General features: G+C 35.7%; 1 protein-coding gene and 1 pseudogene across 29 annotated transcripts in view; one reads left to right on the top strand and one right to left on the bottom strand.

Moving 5' to 3' along the window:
* Nucleotides 1–25,152, bottom strand: part of MAPK10 (mitogen-activated protein kinase 10) — a 431,719-nt gene that overhangs the window by 90,310 nt on the left and 316,257 nt on the right. The gene's annotated exons all lie outside the window — the stretch shown is intronic.
* LOC120588078 (tropomyosin alpha-4 chain-like) lies at nt 30–14,888 on the top strand (annotated as a pseudogene).

The following is a 25,152-nucleotide window of genomic DNA, read 5'->3' on the forward strand; positions in this document are numbered from 1 at the left end:
AAGTCATTGCAACTTTTCCTGGTATAGGTATGATTTCTAAGAAAATTGCTAACACTAAGTGCACTCAACTGGCGCCCAATCTTGTGACAGAAGTGGCGGGGCCCGAAGTTATATCACAATGTGAACACTGCTTGACATCGGAAGTATGTGTAGGTAACGGTAGAGAAACAATGTTTGAAATATATGAAGCCAGAAAGTAGTCTGTGGACAACTTTTTCAACTAAGACAACTCATACATAAAAGAAACTAGACAAAGTTTTTTCCAAATTTGACAGCAATTCTAAATATACATGTGACATTATCAGCAATGAATTGTGAAGCTAAAAAATATTTTCTAAACTATAAATAACAAAAGATGTTTCAACTATGATAGACTGAATTTTCTTTCCATTTTCTCTATAGGTGATGATATTGCAAAATCATTGTCATGTGAAGACATGTTCAAAGACTATATAGTCAAAAATATAGTAAAAAAGTTATATCAGTTAATTAATAAAAATATTTTTCTAGATTTTATGATTCTGTGTTTTTTGTCAGCTTTCTTTTTTTGATTTGCAAGTTGTTACAATTTTTTCAAAGAATTGACTTTATTTTTTTATTAAGACTACTTTTTTAGAGCAGTCTTAGGTTCACAGCAAAATTGAGGAGAAGGTAAAAAGATTTTCCATATATCATCTGTCCCCCTATTGCCTCCCCCAATGTTAACATCCCCTACTAAAGTGGTACATCTGTTACAGTTAATGAATCTATACTGACACATCATTATCTCTGAAACTCATAGTTTATATTACAGTTCATTCTTGGTGCTGTACAACCTATGAGTTTGGATAAATATATAATGACGTGTATCCATCAGACTATTTTCACCGCCCTAAAATTCTTCTGTGCTCTGTTTATCCTTACTCTCCCTTGAATAATTTATTTTTATTCTAAATTAATAATTTGTTTTCATTTTTAAGTTTATTTTTGCGATTTTTCTTAATGAAGTTTCCCTCAAAATTTTATAAACTTAAGGCCTAGCAAAACCTAGATGTGTCCTGTCTATAATACAAAATTTCACATGCCCATAGCTAAAACAGTCCACAGAATGCAACCAATAGCTAGAACAAACTATTTGACCTTTCTTAAAGAAATGTGCTACTGTCATCTGAATGTTTGTGTCCCCACTCCCAAATTCATATGTTAAAATCCTAATGCCCAATGTGATAATATTTGGAGGTGGGGCCTTTGGAAGGTGATTAGTCTATGAAGGCAGACCCTCTTATAAATTGCATCACTACCCTTATAAAAGAGTACCCAGAGAGACTCCTCTCCTTTTCTGCCATGTGAGGTTATGGCTAGAAGGCACCATCTATGAACCAGAAAGCAGATCCTCACCAGACATGAAATCTGCTGACACCTTGATCTCTAACTTCTCATCCTCCAGAACTGTGAGAAATAAATTTCTGTTGTTTATAAGCCACCTCATCTATGGTATATTGTTATAGCAGCCCAAACAGACGAATACATGCCTACAGTTTTGTTTAAAGAGTTTGAACTTTAAGAAACTCTTTTTGTGGGTATTAACATGTATAAATCCAGCACACCTTGACAGAATTTTAGGTTCAGACTTTGGATATAGAGCCAGACACCTTTGCTGTGGCTCCATCTGAGAGTCGGTCTTTACCAAACAAATGTGTGAATAAGTTGAAGAGATATCCCATTCCAACTCCAAACAGAATACAGCCATCTTTCAGCAGTAGGTTCTTTGCTTTAAGGTATGATAACTTAAAAATGATGTTTTTAAGGTAACAAAACACTACATAAACTTAGAATGGGAAGAAAAGTTAAGAGTTTGTTTAATTTGACATTATACCAAATAAAGAAATTCTATGTAAAATATGACATCCTTAAGAGATATTCATCCAGCTAGCTTTTGCTTAAAAACTATCAGTTTTTACACCCTCACAAGGAAGACAGCCACTAATGAATGGCTTTGACTCTGATACAAATTGAACTGAAGTCTAACTCCTACTAATGCTATGTATGTATGTTCTCTGAAGCCAAAGGGAGTAAATCTACTCATTTATTGACAGACAAGTGTCTCCAAATATTTGAAGATTTCTTCCATCTCCCTGAAAAGCCAATCTCACTCCAAATTAAGTATCCCTAGCTCTAGATTCAATAACCTTTCCCTTCCTATGTATATTAACAAGTGTAATTACTCATGCCACTAAATAGAAAAGGTCTTTTGTCAGGTACATTTTAAATTTAAATTGTCTAACTCAAACTTCAGTTAATAGCAAATAATCCTCAAAACTTGCAAAATAACATCAGTCTCCACCCCATTCCCCCATTCCCTTTCTATCCCACTGCCATCACACACACACACACACACACACACACACACACACACACACACACACACAAAACTATTGGCTGCTGGAGACTTGAGACTTGGTAATTACTTCTCAGGCTTCCTACTAGATGCACAATAAATACTTCGCAAAGTGCTAAAAGCACTGTACTTGTCAGCAGCAACTTTAAAAAGAGAAGAAAAAGCATATTGTACATTTCTACAAATAGCAAATGGTCTACATATCAAGGCTGTGAATTTTTAGTTAGAAAGATTTTAATCTTTGATCCCATGAGCTCCTTTTATTAAGACATTTGGAAATTGAAGCAATGGCAGGCAACTTATCCAAAGCCACACAGCTTATTTATGACCCAGGTTCTATAAGATCTTGTCCCATATTCTAAAGTGTTCAGCCACACTAAAACATACAAGTCAAGCTCAGCATGGTTAATCCTCAGGATTTACTTGAAGAAATTATGAAACCACCTTATTAAAAGGATATTGTTTATGAAATATGATGCTAGTATCTTACAAAAATAATTATAAAAATTATAGTACCATGGTGAACATGAGATACTCGACCACTGAACAAAATATTAAAAGGTACAGCACATGTCTCAGATGTAGTGACACAAGATAATCAGTCCCTGAACTGTTGTTAACCTGAGAAATCATGTCATAAAATCCATATCTTTGTTGGGCATGGAGAGAATTCTGTGTTCAATTTAAACAGCTTTCAAAATTACTGTTTCTGGCCAAAAGAAGTTTAAAACACCATTCTCTGCTCATGATAGCAAATAACAGTCACAGCATGCAAGAAAGAAATTAACATTGAGCTATGGCATCTCACAAACAGAAAAGGAAGCCATTTCTGGGGTAACAAAGGCATATGCTCAGATATTTCATAAAGCTGATGCGAAAACAAATCTTTGTAGAATTTATCTAATCTTTTGATATAACGCTGATGTAATGAAAAACAGATAAGCATAGTTCATATTTCAAGAGACAGAAAGAAATATCAAGACCAGACCAGAATAGAGAAAAACCTTTCATCTTGATCAAAGAGTTTTCACCAGTTCTTTTTATGTCTGTCTCTGTGTGTGTGTGTGTGTGTGTGTGTGTGTGTGTGTGTGTGTGTGTGTGTGGTTTGGGCCTGGGGAGTAAGAGAGAGAACCAGAATTTATTGAGCATTCAATATGTGTCAGACACTGAATTTTGCATTTTACTTTTAAAATTTAATCCGCACACACCCTAACATAATCCTATGATGTAGGTATGATTATCCTCATTTTGCAAATTAGGAAAGGGAAGCTCTGGGGCTTCAGGTCACTCAACTAATAAGTGGCAGAGTGTAGGCTGAAATCTATTATGTTGAATGTTAGAGTTCATGATCATACTTCTAGTCCTAACAAGTTAATGACTTAGTAACCGTTAGACATACACTTGTCTAAAATCCACCAGACATGGGAACATAGGTGTTTCTGATAAATTTCCAAGACATCGTCCTTCCAAGAATCTCATCCACTTATAAAGAATAACTGAGGAACCCTGAGTAGGTCAAATAAGATGACTTTGTACTAGTTTTCCAAGCTGCAAAATACATTACCTCAAACTTAATGGTTTAAAATAACAAATATTTATTATCTCAAAGGTTTTGTGGATCAGGAATCTAAACATAGCCTAGCTGTATTCTTTGCTCAGGGTGTCACAGGCTGAAATCAAGGTGTTGTCAGATTGAAGAAACTTTCTGGAGCTCAGATTCTCTTCTGAGTTCACATGGTAATAAGAGAATTCAGTCTCCGTGTTTGTAGTATGAAGGTCCCTATTTCCTTGCTAGCTGTCAGCCAGGGGCTCCTATCATCTCCTAGAGGCCACCTCCAGGTCCTAGGCTCATGGCCCACTTACAATATGGTGGCTTACTACTTCAAAACCAACAGGAGAATCTCTCATTCGGTCTCATAAGATAGAGACTTATAACATAATCTAATCAAGGAAATGACCATTCCCATCACCCTTGCCGCACTTTATAGACTAGAAGTAAATCACAGATTCCATCTGCACCCAAGAGGAAGGGGTTATACAGGGTTTGATTTGCGAGTTGAGTGTTAGTTCACCATGGACCTTAGTATAGACTAAATGTTTTTGTCCGATCCCTGCCCCCCCCAAAAATTCACATGTTGAAACCCTACCTCCTCATGTGATGGTATCAGGAAGTGGGGTCTTTGGGACATAATTAGAATTAGATGAGATCGTGGGATTGGAACACTCATGAATGGGGTTAGTGTTCTTGCAAAAGTCCTGAAAGAGCTTGCTTCCTTTTTTGTCAGATGATGGTACAGGGAAAAGATAACCATCTCTAAATTCAGAAGCAGGCTGTCACTAGACATAGAGCCTCACCATGCAGGCTACCTAATCTCAAACTTCCAGCCTCCAGAACTATGAGAAATAAATGTCTGTTATTTATAAGCCACAAAGGTTATGATATTTTGTTATAGCAGCCTGAACTGAAGAAGATAGACCTCAAGTCAAAAAGTTTTAGTAGTGAATTTAGTCATCTAGGTCTCCTTGCTTATCAATGAGTTTTCACTTCATTCTAAATGAACTGCAATTTCTGACATGGAACAGGACAAAGGAACGTTATCCAGCTAGATTTTAATTGTTTCATGGGGGAAAAAACTTAATTATGAAAATATTATTAGCAAACCACCAAAAAAGTGATATAAATTTCATCCTTTTGATGATCCAAATAAACCAGCTAGATTATCTGCTTCGCTCCTTTGTTTTAGGATTGCAAATTATGTCACTATCTTGAAGCATTAACAGACAGACCCAAATAGCAATACAAACTGTCCACAGTTGGCAATTTAGCTGCTTCCAGAGAGTCAGTAATCAATCTTGCCCTTTTAGAGCTCAAGAATAGGTCAATCCTAAAATAGCACTACTGGAAGTTTTTTCCTTCCATTTTAGTTAACAGAAACATAAGAGATTATAACAATAACAAAAATCAACTAACTAATAAAATGACCTGTTATGTTTTTCAGTTATTTCATTGAATAGCATTGTTCATTCAAAATTATTTGTAGCATTTTTAATTTTCTCACAAGAAAAAAAGAGAAATATTGCTAGTTTCTTTAGATTTTTCGAGAAAACCAATTTGTTCTTCATAAGTTTTTCCCACAGTTAAAGAGGGTAAAGGACAGGAATTAACTACTTATTATAAACCCAATTTTGTGCTGGGCCCTATTTATGCTCCTTTATTGACTGAAAACAAGGATCAGAGATTGTACATAACCTACCTCAGGTCACTCAGCTAATGTATATGGTGATGGCTTTGTGCCAAGCCAGGCAGATTTTAAAGCCATGGTTTTTTGCTGTTTGCTTTCTAATCTAAGAGCTGTCACTCAAAAAGAAAGGGACTTCAGATGAATGATAAAATTAACTCATATTATGTTGCTAAATAAATATGTGAACTTGAAGGGAGCAATTTTTACAAGTTTGTCACCAAAAGTTTACAGAAAATGCAAAATAAACATGTAATGAATATAACCAGCCCACAAATGCAGATTTTTGCCTACGAAGTGTTAAAAGAATTGAATTACAAAAATTTCAATTCAAGATTTTACACAAATACACACACACACAGAGCACACACACACACAGGCACACACACACACAGCAGATATACATATATCCTGCTTCTCTAGAAAAATCTGAAGATCTGACAACAGTCTCCAGATTTCCCTCCTAGCAATAACCAGGGCTACCGACGTTAGGCAAATTATTAAGGAGTAATGTTTATTCAGGACTCTTTCCAAAGGTAAAGAGAAATAAAAGTTCAAATAAGAAAGTGTATTGTGTATTGAGGTTTCACTTTCTACACTCTACATACCCAGGTGTCCTTATGCATCAGGAACTTTGAGAAGAGACAAGTCACCTGGTCCCCTAGTGACCTGGGAATGATGAACTGTGGGATACAGAGTATTTAATTTATCCCAGAGTCAAGTCTTCTCTCATTTGGAAAGACTGGTATATTTTTGGCTGTGTACACTCTTAGATACACTCTGGATGAAGCCCATTCTTTAAAAGCCATGTGGTAATTCAAAAGCAGGGCCTTCTGGGAGGATCATTGACTACAAACTTGTCTTACCACACCACTATCAAGTTGTACAAACAGCAAAAATAGAGAAGACAAATTACTTAAAGAAAATTGACAATTTTTCCTCTGGCAAAATACTGTTTTGCATATACCAGCAATACCAAAAGAAAGCTGTTAAAATTTAAAGAAGCACCTTAATGAACACATTATAACCAGAGGAAATTTGAAAACAGTCATAGTCCTGAAAACTCTGCGTTTCAAATATCAAATACCCTTATTTTCCATACCTCTTAATGAGTAAATTATAATACAGTGTATTTTTTAAAGCAATGCTTCAGAAAACACGTAGTCATTAGAGTTGGACAATTTGAGCTAAAAAATCTCATCCTGGCTAGTATCTAATTATGTAATCTTAGTGGGTGTGTGGGTATGAGGCAATCTAACCTCTCTAGGCCATAGTTTCCACATTTATAAAATACAGATAATAATAACTATTTCCCAGACCATTCTGATGGTTAAACGAGAGTAGGTATATATAGTATCTAGCACAGAGAATGGCAGATTTAGGTACTAATTGGTAGCTTTGGTTATGGGTGTCCATATCACATAAGATAACATCTTAATACATGCTGTATACTGTCGTGTCAATGCAGTACAAGGGCTCTAAAACAAGTGAGCATCAGAATTACTTGGAGGGCCTGCTAAAACCCGCATGGCTGGGGTTGGGCCTCAGAATTTCTGAGTTTCTGGGTCTGGGGTGTGACTCAAGAATTTGTATTCCAAACAAGTTCCTAGGAAAGTTCAATGTTGATGCTGTAGGCTAAGGATCCACACTTTGAGAACTAGTAAGGGAGAAGAACGTGAACTTGATTTAGAAGCAACTGATCTGAATATAAGTCTCAGATCTACCAGTCAACAGGCATATAAAAGTTCAGACTCAAAGGATAGTGTGATATTAAAAAGAACAATGAATTGAAAGTCAAAGTCTCTATTAATATGACTAATTTTATGACAACTGGCAAACATTTCTCTATCTGGGATCTAGTTTTCTACCAGTAAAATAGGCAGTTAGATGATATTTGTATTCTTTTTCTATGCTTTCACAATTTTTAAGTGTATGATTGTCTTCAACCATCTTGGACAGTTATTACAAAACAGAAGATAAGAGAAATGCAAACAATAACTCATACTGAAAATATTCAGAACCAAGTTAAACGCCCTCTGCCTGGCTATCTTTCTGACCCTGATAATGTGACTCAGAGTTGAGCAAAAGTAAAATAAGAAGAAAACAAAAGGAACATAAGTCTGAGTCGCTACTACATGTGCCATCCATTCATTCATTATTCAGTCAATGAAGATTATTTTCAGTGCCTCTTATGTTCCAGACAGTGTGAAAGACCTTGGGAAAACAGGCTGAAGAAGACAGGGTGATTGCATCAGACTAGCAGGACATTAATCCATTTATTTCTCATATAACTTGTTACATTGTGACATTTCTTGAGAAGCAATGGCCCTAATCCATATAATGCAGCTGGCTAGTGCACAATTTAGAGGGATCAAGAACTAAAACCCACACTGATTGAATCTGATGAACAAGAAGAGGGACCGAAGATCAGTTATCAGATCCAGAAACTGAAGACTATTTGAGAGACTAATGATCTCCCTAAATCTATCCTCTCCTTCACAGTTATATTTAGATAGGCACGTGGCATTCCACAGAAAATTTATTTCCCAGCTTCCTTTGCAAACTGGTGTAATCTTGTGATTAAATTCAGAATGCTGGATGGGGAGCAGAAGTGAAATATTCAATTTCTGAGTCATACCCTTATACATTCATTGATCACTTTCCACTGCTTTTTATCTCTTTCCACACACTGGAATGTGACCCTAGTGGCTTTAGTCAGATGGACAAGAAGAACATTGTCAAGATTCCTGAGTCTCTGGGTGACCTTGTGAAACAAAACTGCTCTAGCCTCTGGAACTATATAGCAGCTCAAACTCTTATGGGAGAGAGAAGTGTTTAAGCCACTGTACTTTAAGTTTCTTTGTTAGAGTATCTTAGGGTATATCCTATCTAATATAAATATCTATAACTAGACAAGAATATCTATTAAACAAAATTTGGAAAGAGAGTGAGAAATATATCCACTTTTGCTTATGACAGTAGCTCCAGAATCTAGCACAGTGCCTGGAACATATTAACTGCTAAATAAATAAGTAAATTCGATGAAATAGATGTGGCTTCTGACTTTGCGGCAAATCATTGCACTGTGAGGACACAGACATGGAAACAGAACTAAAGATTAGCTTTCTTTTTCAATCTTATTAATGCACAGTCTTCCAATTCTCCAAAGATATATTATATTTCATATTTTTTAAATTCTTTTGTTGGCAAAATTTAAGTTATTCTGACATGCTTTTTGATAACCAAGGAAAATAGTTATCAGGTGCTAAGCTTGTTAGAAACTAGGTGCAAATAACATTGAATCTCAATTGTATTGTTTGTGCTATTATTGTGTGCCAAACTAAATTATTAATATATGTTTTTTGAGTTCATACAACGAAAGTTAGCAATATGTTTGTGAAGAGGTATCAAATTAATGGTCCTTTTTCTTTTGTTGTGTTTAACGAGGTTATTTTGATTTATGCACAAGCAACAAGTATGTATATATAGTCATACCATGCGCACTTACATTTTAACTTAATAAAAATATTAAAAGATTTTGCATTTCAGTTATATGAGAGTTGTTAAAAAACAAGCATTTTTATGACATAACAATTATTTTTTAATTATTTTTTGCATAGATATTTTACAGACTTATTTGATTCCAGAAATATTATTACTTTATAAGGCTGGACTTTTATATTATTAATGTAAATAATAGTACATACCTCATAAAGGTATTTTAATGTTTCTGCATCATTAGACCTTTCTGAGCAAAGAAAACTGGAGCCTGGTTAAAGGACAAATCTTGGAAATTAAAGAGTAAATAAATAGAGATTTCCAGAGGAAAAAAAAATATGTTTATACTTCAAAGCTGGTAAAACCCAGCTTTACATTTACATTACAAAAGATTGAAAATAGGTCTTTCCCTTTCTCTTTCCAGAGAGGATTCGTTTTTATTGGAAATATTAGATATCTCCTCCTTCCTCTCTCAATCTCTCAAGAGGAGGAGGTGGAGCTGTGTAGCAGTTCCTAGATAAACCCTGAAATTCATAATTTCTTCTGGGTAGTGCAAAAACCCCTTTGCATGTACAGGATGACTTCTGGCTTTTATAGTATAGCCCTAAAATGAGAGAAGGGGACATAGGTAACTGATGCAATTATTGCCATATGTTACAATATTCTGCCTCTGATCTAGAAACTTCACGTTTGCTTTCAAGACAAAACAAATGAATATAGATATTGAAAACTTATAATGAGCTATAAAAAAAGCAAAGATCTATGAACACCATTAGATAAGTTGCATGCTATGAACATGGTAGATGAACACCATTAGATAAGTTGCATGCTATGAACATGTTTTTATTCCTTACCTGTTACCATATTTATCAAAAGAAAAGGTATTAATGATAAGGCTCTTCGACCAATGAGTGTCATCTTCTTCAAAATACAACGAAACAGAGAAGTGGCAATTGCACAAAAATTGCTGACTAATGTTCTTCTCTAACGTTTTGTCCCACTTTTCCTTTCAATTCTTTTTTATATGTAGCTGCACTGTCTAAAGACTTCTTTGTCCATTCAAATTCTACCTCTACTTGAGAGTAAAGCAACGTTGGTGAAGAAATATTATACGATGTATCAAACATGGTTCATTGTAAACAAAAGGAAAGAGGGTGTTTTTCTTAATTTTTCCCTTTCATGAAGAATTATTGCCTCTTTTCAAAGCTAATCCCATTAGAAATTGTTCTTTAAGAAATGTGTTTTCCCTTTCTGATATCTTTCTGATATCTTCTCAGTCTCTCTCTGTTTTTCTCTAAGTGTCTCAGCTGCCTGCTTTGTGTCCCTATGTCTCTTCACTTCCTCTCTTTCTCTTCTTTTTGTGTATCAGTCATCTGTTTCTCTCTTGCTACTTCTCTCTGCTTCTACATCTGTCTCTATCCCACACCTCTTTTCTCAGCCAGGCTCTCTCTCTTTTCTCTCTTTCTCTCTCTTCTCCTCCTCCTCTCTCACCTCTGCCATAATACTGTCCATCTGTTCTTCAACTTTCCACACACAATCTACCTCCAACATCCAGCATCTCCTCTCTGATAGGTACACATTTTCCTGTCTTTTAAAAATATATTATTTCCTTTATCCATCAGATTGCAAGCACTTAACACCCAAAAGCTCTCCTTTGCAAGACAACTTTACAGAAGAGAAGTTCACATAAGAATTGAGAAGGTAAAATTAAAAAGCTCAGAAATAATCTTAAATGGGAGGGCTATAAAAACAAAGTGGAGTGCCAAATCAAGTAAGACAGAGATCAAAGAGCACTTGCCAACTTTGTCATTTGGTTACTGGTAACTTAGCGTGAGCAGTTTCCACAAAGTGGTGTGCGCAGAAGTGGATTACAATGAGCTGGGGCATGAGCAGGAGATGAAGAAGAGAAAACAGGGAGTTTAAAAGCAATAAATATTTATTAAATGCCTACACTGTGCTGGCAGCTGTGTTAAGCTTAGCAAACACAATTGGCAGCAAGCCTGACAGGCTCTACCTGTCTTACAGTCTAGTGGAAAATGTGACAATGTTAAGAAACAATGTAAGAAGAGTGTGATGATGATGTGACAAAGAAAATAGAGTGATATGGAAGTATGTCAGATAGACATTAACACTGGATTCATGGGGGGTGATGGACATTGAAATAAGGTAAAGACTGCAAATTCTAGTCCTCCTCTTCGTGGACACAGCTAGATGACATTTCCAGTTTCATATACACTTAGGGGTGGCTATGTAACTAAGTCCTAGCCAGTAAAATATGAACAGAAGAGAAACGTACCACTTCCGGGCCTGTCCAGTAAAAATTCCTCCATGCTTTTATCCCCTTCTGTTGTTTGGGGACTTAGATGCCACAAGATAAATAAGGCAGAAGCTTCATCTGCCTGGCTCTTCAGATCACTAAATAAAGCAGACACCTTCCCTTTGTCACCTCCCCCTCCCCAACCTCATAAACAAGAAATAAACTTCTACTGTATTTGAACCTCTCTATTATTTTTGGTCACCAGAGTTATCCTAATTAATGTATATGAATTGAGGAAGTGAAGGAGTTAGCCTAAGAAAAACAATGGCATTTATGTGTTCATATGTCCATCTCTTATTTATTTCAGATTTATAAACAATGAATCTATACAGATTTCAGATTTATAAACAATGAATCTATACAACTGCCATCATTTGCATTTTCTTCATGTTATTAAGCCTAGTCATTCCTTTAATTCAGTAGTGTTCTCACATGTACAGCACGCTAAATATATCCCCAATATTTAGCTGTATAATGGCATTCACATATGATTTTCCAACCTTCCGACCTAAATACATTCTGTGTGGATGCCATAAATATTAATTTATACTGGCTATGTTATCTCTCTTACATTTACACACAAAAATATGGAATAATATTTTTAGTAAATTTGTATCAAGTCTGGATCATATTTCTTAATAATTTTTTTAGAACTTGTCATTTGCCTGTGCTACTTAATATTATCAGATCAAATTAAAATTGGTATAGCATTTAATAAATGATTTGAAAAATCAATTATGGTATTACTAGTTCATTCTTTAGATTAGCTAAAGGCATAATTATTAGAGGAAGTTAAATTATTCTAATTATTGCATTAAAATAGTTGCATATTCGTCTCTATTTTAAGTATTTTTTATTATTTGCTGTATTACTCTTGAAATAAGTGAGTCATGCTATTTTTTAATACTATACACACACACATGTTATAATATTTGCAGATTTAATATAAAGCAATTCAACATTCAAGATTTTCATCAAGACTTTTAAAGTCTTGAGACTATAAAGATGAGTAATCTGGAATACTTATTTTAAGGAGATTATATTTAGCAAGAGACACGAACTTAAATAGCCATAATAATATGGACAGTGCTAAAAGATAAGTATAACATGCTATATCAATGCAGATGAGAGAGCAATTACTTTTGCTAAACAGTAGAGAAGATAAGTTAAGGTTTCACAATTGTGAAACTTTACAGGTGAAACTTGAAGAGTAGCAATTTCTCAGGTACAATGGCAGACATGTCTTGAGCATTCCAGGTGGGGAGAAACAACTTCATATAAATATCAGAAGCATAAAAGTGGCCAGCACATTGGGGAGAAATGACTAGTACACCAGTCTAAAATATTTTAATTTTATTCTGTATGCAAATTTATTCTGTAAGCATGTGAAGGATAGATTAGGGAAGGAAGAGTTAAGGGGAGGGGGACATTGGTTAATTGCCCTTGATGACAGTCTAAATGAGGTATAATGAGGACCTGGAAAAGGTCAGTGAGAATGGAAAGAAGGGATATTTCAGAAATAGAAATAATTGAACTTGACCTTGAATTGAAAGAAGAAGAATTTACCTAATTTCTAAGTTAGGTCATTGAGGGAATAACGATTCCATAGTAAGAAATACATAGTGAAGAGAAAGTTTGCATAGATCATAAAATTATATTGGGCATATTCAATTTGAGATATCTATGGAGTCATCTGAAGGATATAATGTACATAAATTAGTATACGGACCAAGAGCTTAGAAGAAAGGTACAAGCTTCCAGTTATAAAATATGTAAGTCATGAAGATGTAATATACAACATGATGAATATAGTTTACAATGTTGTTTTGCATATTTTCAAGTTTCTAACAGAGCTGATCTTAAAAGTTCTCATCACAAGAAAAAAATGTTTTGTAACAATATATGGTGATGGATGGTAACTAGACTTATTGTGGTGATCATTTCACAATACACACAAATTTTGAATCATTATGATGTATACCTGAAACTAACATAATGTTATATATCAATTATACCTCAATAAAAATGTATATTTAAAGATTGTTGAAATACATTTATACATCAATAAAAAAATAAGGCGTAGCTAAAATGATATAGGTGTGGGAGACATTAGGCACTGAACTGTGAAAGGAGATGAAAAGCCAAAGGAGGAAGATCATTTAAAAATACAAATTTCTGAAGGGTAGAGAAAGACGAACACTGAAAAAAGACAGATAATGCTTGGTCATAGAAATAGAAAGGAACCAGGAAATAGTTGGCTTTGACCCAGTCTAACATCACTGCCACTGACTTGCCAGCCAATAATATTCACTTGTCCTAGATTCATTCCATTGTTCCCAAATTTTTCCCACTTTGATCCAATTCCATACTGGCTCTTGGCATTGGCCTCCATCTCTCCTTTAGACTCTCCCTCTCATTAGGATTTAGAATTAGTATCTGTCCTTCTGGCTCCTTTTGCTCTGGCTTCTGATTCCAATCTTGCCTTCAGGAGCTTTGGATTGGATTCTTTTACTGTCTTTCTGCACAATAAACTATAAAAACAGTTCTCCATCTAGCCAGTCCCTTAGAAACTAGCTGTGATCCAGGCAAACTAACACTAATGAAAACTAGCATGGGGGTTGGGGTGGAGGTGGCCTCAATGGGAGCCAAGTCCAGCCCCAGCCTAGAGCCCCACTGCATGCGCCCCCACCTATGCCCCCTATGACTTCATACCACTACCAGCCTCAACCCCCTGGAGGCGAGAAACGCAAGATCCAGGCACTGCAGCAGGCAAAGGAGAGGAAGGACTGGAGCGGGAACTGGACGGTGAGTGCGAGCGGCTTAAGAAAGCTGAAGGGGATGTGGCAGCTCTCAGTCGCATCCAGCTCCCTGAGAGGGAGTTGGACAGGGCTCAAGAACAAGTGTCCATAGCCCTGCAGAAGCTGCAGGAAGCAGAAAAGGCTGCCGATGAGACTGGAGAGGAATATAGGAGAGAGAAAACTGGGCCATGAAAGACGAGAAGATGGAGATCTAGGAGATGCAGCTCAAAGAAAACAAGCACATTACAAAGGAGGCCGACCGCAAATACAAGGAGCAGCTTGTACATAAGTTAGTCATCCTGGAGAGTGAGCTGGAGAGGGCGGAGAAGCAAGCTGAGGTGTGTGATGTGGTGACCTATGAGAACTCAAGGATGTCACCAAAAATCAAGTTGCTTGAGGCTGCTTCTGAAAAGTATACTGAAAAGGATAAATATGAAGAATTTTATCCTTTAATATGAAGAAATATTAAACTTCTCTCTGACAAACTGAAACGGGATGAGACTCATGCTGAATTTGCACAGAGAAGAGTTGCAAAACTGGAAAAGACAATTAATTGATGACTTGGAAGAAAAACTTGCCTGGGCCAAAGAAGAGAACATGGGCTTACATCAAACACTGGATCAGACACTAAATGAACTTAACTGTATATAACCAAAACAGAAGTCCTGCTCCAGACCTCTGTGTTCTTCTCTTCCCTTGTAAGAAGTTTCTTTGTTACTGCATCTGAGGTTTCCTGGAAATGTCAAGCAAATTATGAATATTTGACCAAATATTTTCTGTCAGAGAAGATTTGAGCACCAATTAAATCTAATTTTTTCCTTTATCCTCCCCACCCCCCGCAAATGGCACCAGCTCTTTCAGCTCTATTTTTATCCCTAAATTGCATTTATTCCTAAGGTAAGCAGGGTATTTCCTATTGAACATAGTCTCTTAAGGCTGAGGGCGTTTGGTTCCTGGGAGATTAGACAACCCCACACTTTCAAAACGCAGACTCCAATATCTAGTGACTTGTCCATTTAAAAAGTTGAAATATAAAACCTCTGGGCCACTGTTGGACACACTACAGGAAGCCAAGGACCATCACATTAAAATGGGTGGGGCTTTTCCATCCAGAGCAAAAAGGAGTGTTGGGTGGGGGGCTATTGCGAGAAGTCATAAACCACAGATTAACCTAATCATCCTGACTCTTTTCCACACTTGACTACGCAGAACAAACATCCTCTGAGCAATCAGCATGAGAATGCCTGGAAAATAGTCATAATATTTACTCTGATATGAGTCTATCCACTCAGCAGGAATAAATATGGTAGAATTCGGAGTCCTATTCGGAGAAGCCATATCAAAAAGACTGCTAGATCAATAATTGAGCAAGAAGATTTTTCTATTAATAAATATTGGGCAGAAGGGCTCTCTCTGGCATCGGAAAGAAAGTAATTGTTCTAACTTCACCTCCTCTGTACTTTAGGGAATGGTAAATTGAAGATTTACTTATCTAGGCCTTTTAATTCCTTCTTCAGGACCAACTTAATTAAAGACCAGGAAACTCCTGATTAAACTGGATATGGAATATTTCGTATAGAGGGCTGCATAGTTTAGCTTTGTTATTTTTTTTCTCAGTTAACATTTCAGAGCGGAAACATTCCACACTCCCCTGCAATAGGGGAGGCCAACTCAACTTTACAACTCTAAACATCACCCTGCTTCTAACTTATCCAACTAAACATCACCCTGCTCACTAAACATCGCCCAGCTTCTAACTTATCCAACTCCTCTGGCCCTCACCCTTATTTAATACCCATCACACAACCCAGGAGATACACCAGCAAATTATGCAATTGAATAAAACTCACACTTTTATTTAGATTCTTCCAACCATGTCATATGTAATAGTATCATCTTTCTACATTTTGATTAAATAAATTTTTACATAAACTATAAAAAAAAGAACATGCACTGACTATTCCCTAAAGCCAGGTACTGTATTAACTAGTTCATTTTAACAACAACTCTATATACACATATTTCTACTAGCTCCATCTTCAGGTGAAGTAATTGAGGTCACACTCAGATGAGAGTGAGCCAGGATCCCAGCCAGGCTGTCAGGCTCCAGACTGTGCATTTTTAACCACTATGTTATGATGCTCTTTATGTGCTGGCCAGTTCATCCATTTTGGAATCAAGGGCAAATTTTGAAAATTCCCAGCTTAAAAATCAAGGGAAGACAGACAGTCAAGAAGACTTCAATAAATACTTAACATTTCTAAACATTACAGAGACAAAATGGGAGCTGAAAAATGAACCAGTGGATTAACCATTTAGAGTCAATGGTAGCATTCTCTGTAGCTTCCTATTCCATTGGGGCGGGGGGTGGGGGGCGGCGGTAATAGTAATTGAATTGCAACTGTCTGTGAAATGAGAATTTAAATAGTATGTGGAGGCGTTAAATTCACACTATTCTATCTAGAAGTTCGATGATAAAGTGAGTTAGAGAGGTAGTTTGAGGGACAGGCACATTCTAAATAACATTTTTTTTTCGCATGAGAATTTTGTGGGAGGTCTTCTCTAAGCAGGGGAGAAGACACTACTGGAGAAGAGATAGTTTATGCAAAATAGAGAACAAATGATAGCCCCCCCAGAGGCAGGGGGCGGGAATGGAATCAAGAACACAGGTGGGTGGCCAGCCTCCTGAGCTCCTCATGGAGGAACTAATTGGGCAGAGAAAACTGTAGATGACACAGTTAGGAGGTGGAAGGGGAAAGTAAGAGCTCACATGACTAAGGCCATCTGTTTTCTCCAGGAAGTAGGAGGTAAGGCCCTCTGCAAAGAATGGGGTGGGTGAACTGCAGTTAGGAGCTTACAATGAAAGTTGTAAAAGGATTATAACAGCCACCATGGGAAATGGGACAGGGAGCTGATGAGACATATAAGTAAAAGGATTGCTAAGCAGCGACAAGGGCCCAGCTAAAGATGAAGCTCATAAACTTATAATGGAGGAAATCAGCATGATTGCATGATTTCTCCAGCTGGGCTCAGCCTTCCAGCAGGAGCAGAGAAAATAGTCAGTTGGGCTGATTCCAATAAGGGTTTGGAAAACGGGGCTGCAGAGGACAAAGAGGTAAGAAAATAGAGAGCATCTGAGAATGTCTTTGCAATCATTTTCATGGTTCCAGGCTAAACAGGAAAAAAGTTAATCTGGCAGGAGGACAGGCTCAGAGGACAGGGAAACCTTGAAAGACTCATGTCATTAAGGAGATACAGGCAGAGAAAGGAGGTGGGAGAAGAAACAATGTTAATGAGACAACAATTTAGCTTATAATTTTCCTCTGCTCCCTGATGCTTTCCATTTTCTTAGGTGTCTTAAACCACTATGCCAGTGAACTAACATCCTAACTTTACTAGGTTTTCTCTAGACTAATTACTCTCCAACTTACATTTTTGCTGGTTGAGTTTCTCTCATTGGTTACTTGAAATCTAAATTTTGTTCATTTAATGTCAGCCGCCAGCCCCTCTGGTGTGGGTGTGTGAATTAGGCAAAAAGCAGCTCTTTTCGGTAAATTGGACCCCAGGGCACATTGCTGGGCAGGTGAAGTGCAGGCTGGAGTTCAGAGCCCACATGCTGCCTCCTCTATGTGCCTTTGCTCCCCAACCTCATTTCCCAATCCTGGGTAAATCCAAAGGAAACACTTAAAAAATATATTTGGTGTTGTAGCTCGCTAGATCAGGAGGAAAATCTTGATTTTTATGAATGGCCATATTAAATTTGTCTGTGGAAAACATTTTTAATGATTAAAAAATAAAGGTGAATATAAATGAAGAAGGCAAAGCTAAAAGAATTCTAAAGTATATGTCTTTAAAAAAATACGTCAAATGACATGGCTAAAGTCCCTCTCTGATGGTGATTTAGATTCTCTAGTCATACAGAGAAGCTTAAAATGCAATGTTTCAATGCTGGATTCATAACTTTGAACATGTAAAGTGAAACTCTTTTGACAAAGTCAAATATTTTAAATAAATTTAATGAATCTGGGAGTAGAGAGCAGAACAGGGAACAATAGGGCTGTTTAATTTGGAGCTTCCAAACTAAAAGATGTCTTCCTTTGTCCTCAGCTCCTACATTTAAATTCGTGATTAGCAAGATAGCTCAGACTCCATAAACAGAATGTGCTGCTGTAACAGACCAGAAGAATGACTCTAGAGAAAGGGGCCAAGTATTTTCCCTCTGAGCTTTATAAAGAGTGCCTCTAAGCCTTGCTATTTTTAGTTACGACATTGACAACACCTACCTGCTCTCTCTTTTTTCTTTCTTTCTTCTTGTCTTTCTTTCTTTTAAGGCACCTTATCTACAGATAGAATGGACAGGTCTCTTTGAGCAGTAAATGAGAATGATTTCTGGAATCTGAGGAAGAGCAATTGCCCTCTATTATTTAACATAATTTAACTTAATTGAAGACATTGTCTGCTTTCTGCGAAAAATATGGCTTTTCCAAGATGCATTGAATAGTGCAAGATTAGGTCTTTAGATACTTGTAGTTGGGTTATAGGGTTTTTTAAGTATATATATAATCACAGATTTACTTTAATCTTAATCAGGATTTATGCATCTGGCAAAATAGTACATGGACCACAAACTAAATTTATTTTTGCAATTAAAATATCTACTGATGCCCTAGGAGACAGGTTCTAAAAGAAATAAGAATCAGTCTCATTTAACCATTAAATCTTTGGGACTGAAGTAGAAACTAAAAAAAATAAATAATGTGTCACTAATTATTTCAATAAATGATTTACAGAGAAGACTCAATCATCTGTAAGCGAATAATTATCTATAAAAATTTAAATGACTATTTTTCCCCTTTGCCAGGAAAAATGCTTCTGGGCTACAAACTCTTGCTGTTGATTTTTACTACAGGGATGTAAATCAATTACAAATTTACTGAAGAATGACAGAATTCAGAATAAACGTCCATAATATTTCTCAAGATCAAATATAATTTTTAGGATTATGTAATCCGACCTCTTTAACATCAGCTATCACATTGATGATTATATATTTACAAATAAGAACACATATATACTTTATGGTTAATATACACAAATATGGATTTTATATAATTTTGTTTTTTTCTGTAAGCATACTAACATCAGGCTTCTACCCATGGTTTCTCAAAGTACCATATTTTCTCTATGAAGGAAAAAAAAAGTAACACTTATAAGACTTACTCATCAATCAAAAAATATGGTAAATAAATATCTGGCACCCGTGCTATGCAAAGGGGCCAAGAAGAACAGCAAAATATGGAAGAATGCAGTATCTTATTCTCTCCTATTGCACCATTACCACCTCAGACCTCTTCCAATGTAAAAGACAATATTTGAAGCTCAATGCTCTTTATCTGAAGAAGTCTATAATTAAGGGTCTAAGTTGTAAAGTTAAAATAAAAGGATAAACATGTGCTGATATCCCAGATGTAGATCAGAGGGTCATCATTACCACTGGTCAGGGGCTAAGTGGAAATGTGTGATTAAAGATGCGTCATTTAGCATAATGGACCATTAGCAATTCTAAGAAGAGAAAATACAACAGGATCATGAGTGATGTTTCCAGAAACAAAATAAAATCATCATTTGGGACCCATTAATTAAGTTTCTTTGGTGTTACCCAAGATGTCTGGTGCCCTGAGAAACCTTCTGGATGATTTTACCCATCACTCTTAATACCATCAATCTCATAACCATAAAACACTTCCATCCGAATTCTGTGCTTATAGATGATTAGCTGGGTCTGTGCAGTAATGATGCAAATTTAAAAGATAATGTTTAAAATTTATATAATTATTGTAAATAATCTGGTTACCTAAGCTCAGATTGAAAGATAGGAATGAAAAGGTTCAGATGCTTCTTTGGCAGACTCATTTATGGAGTATTAGTAAAGTCGTTTTTTAAATCCTGTATTCTCAAAGATAATGTACACATAACATGTCCAATCTGATGGTTACAATCAGGCATCTTTCTGGGTTACATATGTTGACTTTTTATAATTTTCCATTGGTGGAAAAGAGCAACATTAAGTCTACCTTCTCTGAATCTACTAAAAGTCATGACAATATCTGATTTCTAAGGCAGTGTCATGTACCTAGTTTATTTTATACTTTAGAGCTCTGTGAGATATCGATATTATCTACAGATGAGTAAATCAAGGTTCTAAGAGATTGAAAGTTAAATATTATCATTGATAAAGCACAATAGCAAATTTAATTATGTTGAGGTATAGTATATGTATAACTATAATGGCTGAACATGATACTATAAGGTATCTTCAAGTATCTGTAACTAAACCAATGATCTTTAACTGCGCAAATATTTTATTACAAAATTCAGAGAATTTACTTAATCAATTTATCTCCTAATCTTAATTAGCAATAAATAGATATTGAATACCTTTTCATCATGTACCTTAACATGGCCGAGTTTCAGTTACTTTGTTCTAGTATATATTTACAGATGTTCCCTAACCTTTGTCAGCCATTTTGTAAATGTGTGTTATTAGTTCATGGGTGATTCGATCAGAGCATTGATGGAGTAGCTCAAATTCATCAGTAAGATGAGAAAAGCTGCTAAAAGCATCAGTGAGTCAATAGTGTCTTTTTTTTTTTTTAAATAAAAATGAGCACATTACAAAGGGGGGGGACTTTCAATAAACCATGTTCTTTTCCAAAGCAAACACAAACTATTATTATTTGAAAATGATTCCACAGTGGTTGCTTTACTGATGTTACTTTACTTGGCATTATTAGCAGTCATTTTTTTGAGCATTACAACAAATTTAGGGATTTTTTGTTTGGTTTTTGGTTCTGTTGTTTTGCTATATTAGGTTTGTTTTTAATTAAATTTGTTGCAGTAACATAGTTAATAATTATATGCTTCAAATGTACAATTGTATATCATCTGCATATTGCATCATGTGCTCATCACCCAAAGTCTAGTCTCCTCCTATCTCCATATATTGACACCCCCTCTCTTTACCCTTTTCTTCCTTCCCTTTCTCCCCTTTCCTTCTGGTAACCACCATACTATTGTCTGTGTTTATGAGTTTTGTTTGTTTGTTACTTTCTGTTTTAAATCCCACAAAAAAGTGAAATCATATAGTTCTGTCCTTTTCCATTTGACTTATTTCACTTCGCATAATACTTTCAAGATCCATCCATGTTGTCACAAGTGGCAGTACTTCATCCTTTCTTATGGCTGAATATTTCATTGTTTATATGTTCCACATCTTTGTCCAATCATCCATCAAAAGACACTTACGTTGTTTATATATCTTGGCTACTGTGAATAATGCTGCAGTGATTATAAGGGTATATATATGTTTTCAAATATTTCGGGTAGATACCCAGAAGAGGAATTGCTGACTCATATGGTAGCTCCATTCTTAATTTTTTGAAGAACCTTCATACTGTTTTCCATAGTGTCTGTACCAATTCCTACCAGCAGTGTATGAGGGTTCCTTTTTCTCTACATCCTCTCCAACACCTGTTTCTTGTTTCATTGATAATAGACATTCTAACGGGTATGAGGTATTATCTCATTGTGGTTTTGATTTGCATTTCCTTCATAGCTAGTGAAATTGAGCATCTTTTCATATATCTGTTGAACATTTACATGTCTTCTTAGAAAAAGTATCTGTTCAGATCTTCTGCCTATTTTTAATTGGATTGTTTGGGATATTTTGTTGTTGCTGCTGGGCTGTGTTCTTTATATATTTTGGATATTAGCTCCTTATCGAAGGTATCCTTTGTAAATACCTTCTCCCATTCAGTTGGTTGCCTATTTGTTTTATTGACAGTTTCTTTTGCTGTCCAGAAGCTTTTTAGTTTGATATAATCTCAATCATTTATCTTTGCTTTACTTCCCTTGCTTTTGGGGTCAAGCTCACAAAAACTTCTCTGAGACTAGGGTCCATTAGTTTAGTACCTATGTTTTCTTCTATGTATTTTATTGTTTTAGGTCTTATATTTAAGTCTTCAATCCATTTTGAGATTTTTGTGTATAGTATCAGATATCAGTCTAGTTTCATTTTTTTGTATGTGGCTTTCCAGTTTTCCCAGCATCGTTTATTGAAGAGGCTTTCCTTTCTCCATTGCATGTTTTTGGCTCCTTTGTTGAAAATTAGTTGCCCATATATGGGTAACTTTATTTCTGGGCTCTCAGTTCTGTTCCATTGGTTTATGTCTCTATTTTTCTGCCAATACCATAATGTTTTAATTATTGTAGCTTGGTAATATTTAAAAAAGGGACAAAGCCAGTGGTTTGGTTTTTGATGAGAGCTCTGACCTACTCACAGCAATTCTATCTACAAGGAAGTAGGAAGGCAAAATGCAAATTATGTTCTACAATAAAAAAACATACGAAGAAAAGCCCTTTTCTTTCTACACCCCGACTATCTAAGGCAAAGGAGTCAATAACTTAGACTCCTTGGGGAGTGGTTTTCCCTATTTTCCTTATCACATTATCAATATCCTTGAAGAGACTTTACTCTGAGGGATACGGCAACCACCACTCAGACAGATCCTATACATGTTAGGTATATAATAAGTCACATCTATTTATTTTCATCACTTTAATTCCTATTTGAGAGCAAACAAGGTTTAAACACATATATATCTGTACATATGTACCAGGGTAGTATTGTTACAGTATCACCTGCTGGGCCAAGGAAGGTCCAGATAAAATGCTATAACAAACTTAGTTTCCTGCACCATATTGTTACTTATGGAACGTTTTACATCTCTATCTTCCTTCAGTGTAGATCAAACACACACACACACACACACACACACACACACACACACACACACACACCCCAAAAGTACAGGAACTTCCCCTCTATCTATCTAACCCTTAACTTCACCAGGCTAGGAGGGCATTACTAAGCAGGCTCACCATACCCACCATTTCCACTTATCAAAGGAAGGTTATGAAATAGAAATATATAAACACCCAAGATAATGATGAACATGCCTATCCATTTAAATCTTAGATTATCTGCACAGGATCTTGTTGCTATAGACCACTAATTGAAGGAAATTTACAAAAAAAACGGTTTTTCAAATTTTTGTAAAAAACTAAATGATATCTATCCTACATACATAAAATACATGTATATATATACATACATATATATGTTATATAGCATATATACTCAATTAAGATAAACTAATCCATTGGATAATGTATCTATATTATATACACATATATGATATATAATCAATTATATATTAGTTATATACTCATATACATATACATATAGTTCAACTTTTATTAAATGTCATCCTCTAACTCTAATTGGAATTTTAGAAAAGTTGTATAAACATAAAGTATATCATCTTAATTCTAAATATTTAATTTTTTAGCCATGGTTTTTACAATAAACCACCCTGTCTTATGCTTTTATCAGTATTCAACTTATATTTTTTATATAAATATCCTGTAAAAGATAATTCTGCAAGATTAGATTGAGACTGCCTATAAAATGATTACATGAAGAGGACAAAGAAAGCAAGCCAAAGAAGGAAAGAATATGGTTCCACTTCCTGTCACTTAAAACTATACAATCAGCTCTTTTTCATTAAAGTGCAGACAAACCTTGGCAAGTCTTCTCTGCTAAACTTGGTTGCTGACTTTTGCCAGCTCCTCACACTGTCAGTTTGAATCATCTTTGGAGAAAGAAATGAAAAAACAGAAATGCTTCTTGGCTTGGCAATCAATAGCAGGATGAAGTGATAAAAGATAATGAACTCCCTGCTGCTGATTTCTCCTTATATTCTTTTTTGTTGTTGTTCTGGAGCAGGTAGTAGAGACAACGCTAATGAAATCCTCATCTGATGATTGGAAAAAATGTTCTAAAATGATTTGTTCATCTAGCTCCTGACCATTGTTGTTTAAAATGCATAAATTACGTTACAATTCCCCACCTAGGAAACTACAGAGGACTTCTTTGCTCACACAGGAAGCAGGATACAGGCATACTTCATTTTATTGTCCTTCACTTTATTGCACTTCACAGAAATTGCATTCTTTTACAAATAGAAGGTTTGTGGCAACCCTATGTCGAGCATATCTATTGATGCCATTTTTCCAATAGCATTTAATCATTTCATGTCTCTGTGTCACATTTCAATAATTCTCACAATCTTTTAAATTTTAAAATTATTATTATATTTGTTATAATGATCTGTGATCAGCGATCTTAAATGTCATTATCGTGATTGTTTTGGGGTGCCATAAACCATGCCCACATAAGACAGCAAACAATCTATGTTGTATATTTTCCACCAACTGGCCATTCCCCCATCTCTCTCCATCTCCTCAGGCCTCCCTATTCCCTGAGACACAACAATATTGAAATTAGGCCAATCAAAAACCCTACAATGGCCTCTAAGTGTTTAATTCAAGTGAATCGCACATCTTTCACTTTAACTCAAAAGCTAGAAATGATTAAGCTTAGTGAGGAAGGCACGTTGAAAGCTAGGCCTCATGTACCAAACAATTATCCAAGTTGTGAATAAAAAAAAAAGTTCTTAAAGGAAATTAAAAGTGCTATTCTAGTGAACACACAAATGATAAGAAAGTGAAACAACCATATTGCTAATATGGAGAAACTTTTAGTGGTCTGGATGAGAGATCAAACCAGCCACAACATTCCCTTAAGCCAAAGCCTAATCCAGAACAAGACCCTAACACTCTTCAATTTTATGAAGGCTGAGAAAGTAAGGAAGTTGCAGAAGAAAAGTTAGACTCTAGCAGAGGTTTAAGGAAAGAAATCATCTTTATAACATAAAAGTGCAAGGTAAAGCAGCAAGTGCCAATGTAAATGCTGCCTCCAGTTACCCGGAAGATCTAACTAAGAAAATTAATGAAGGTAGC

The sequence above is a fragment of the Pteropus medius genome, unplaced genomic scaffold, assembly GCF_902729225.1.
Source record: "Pteropus medius unplaced genomic scaffold, Ma_sr-lr_union100, whole genome shotgun sequence".
NCBI lineage: Eukaryota > Metazoa > Chordata > Mammalia > Chiroptera > Pteropodidae > Pteropus > Pteropus medius.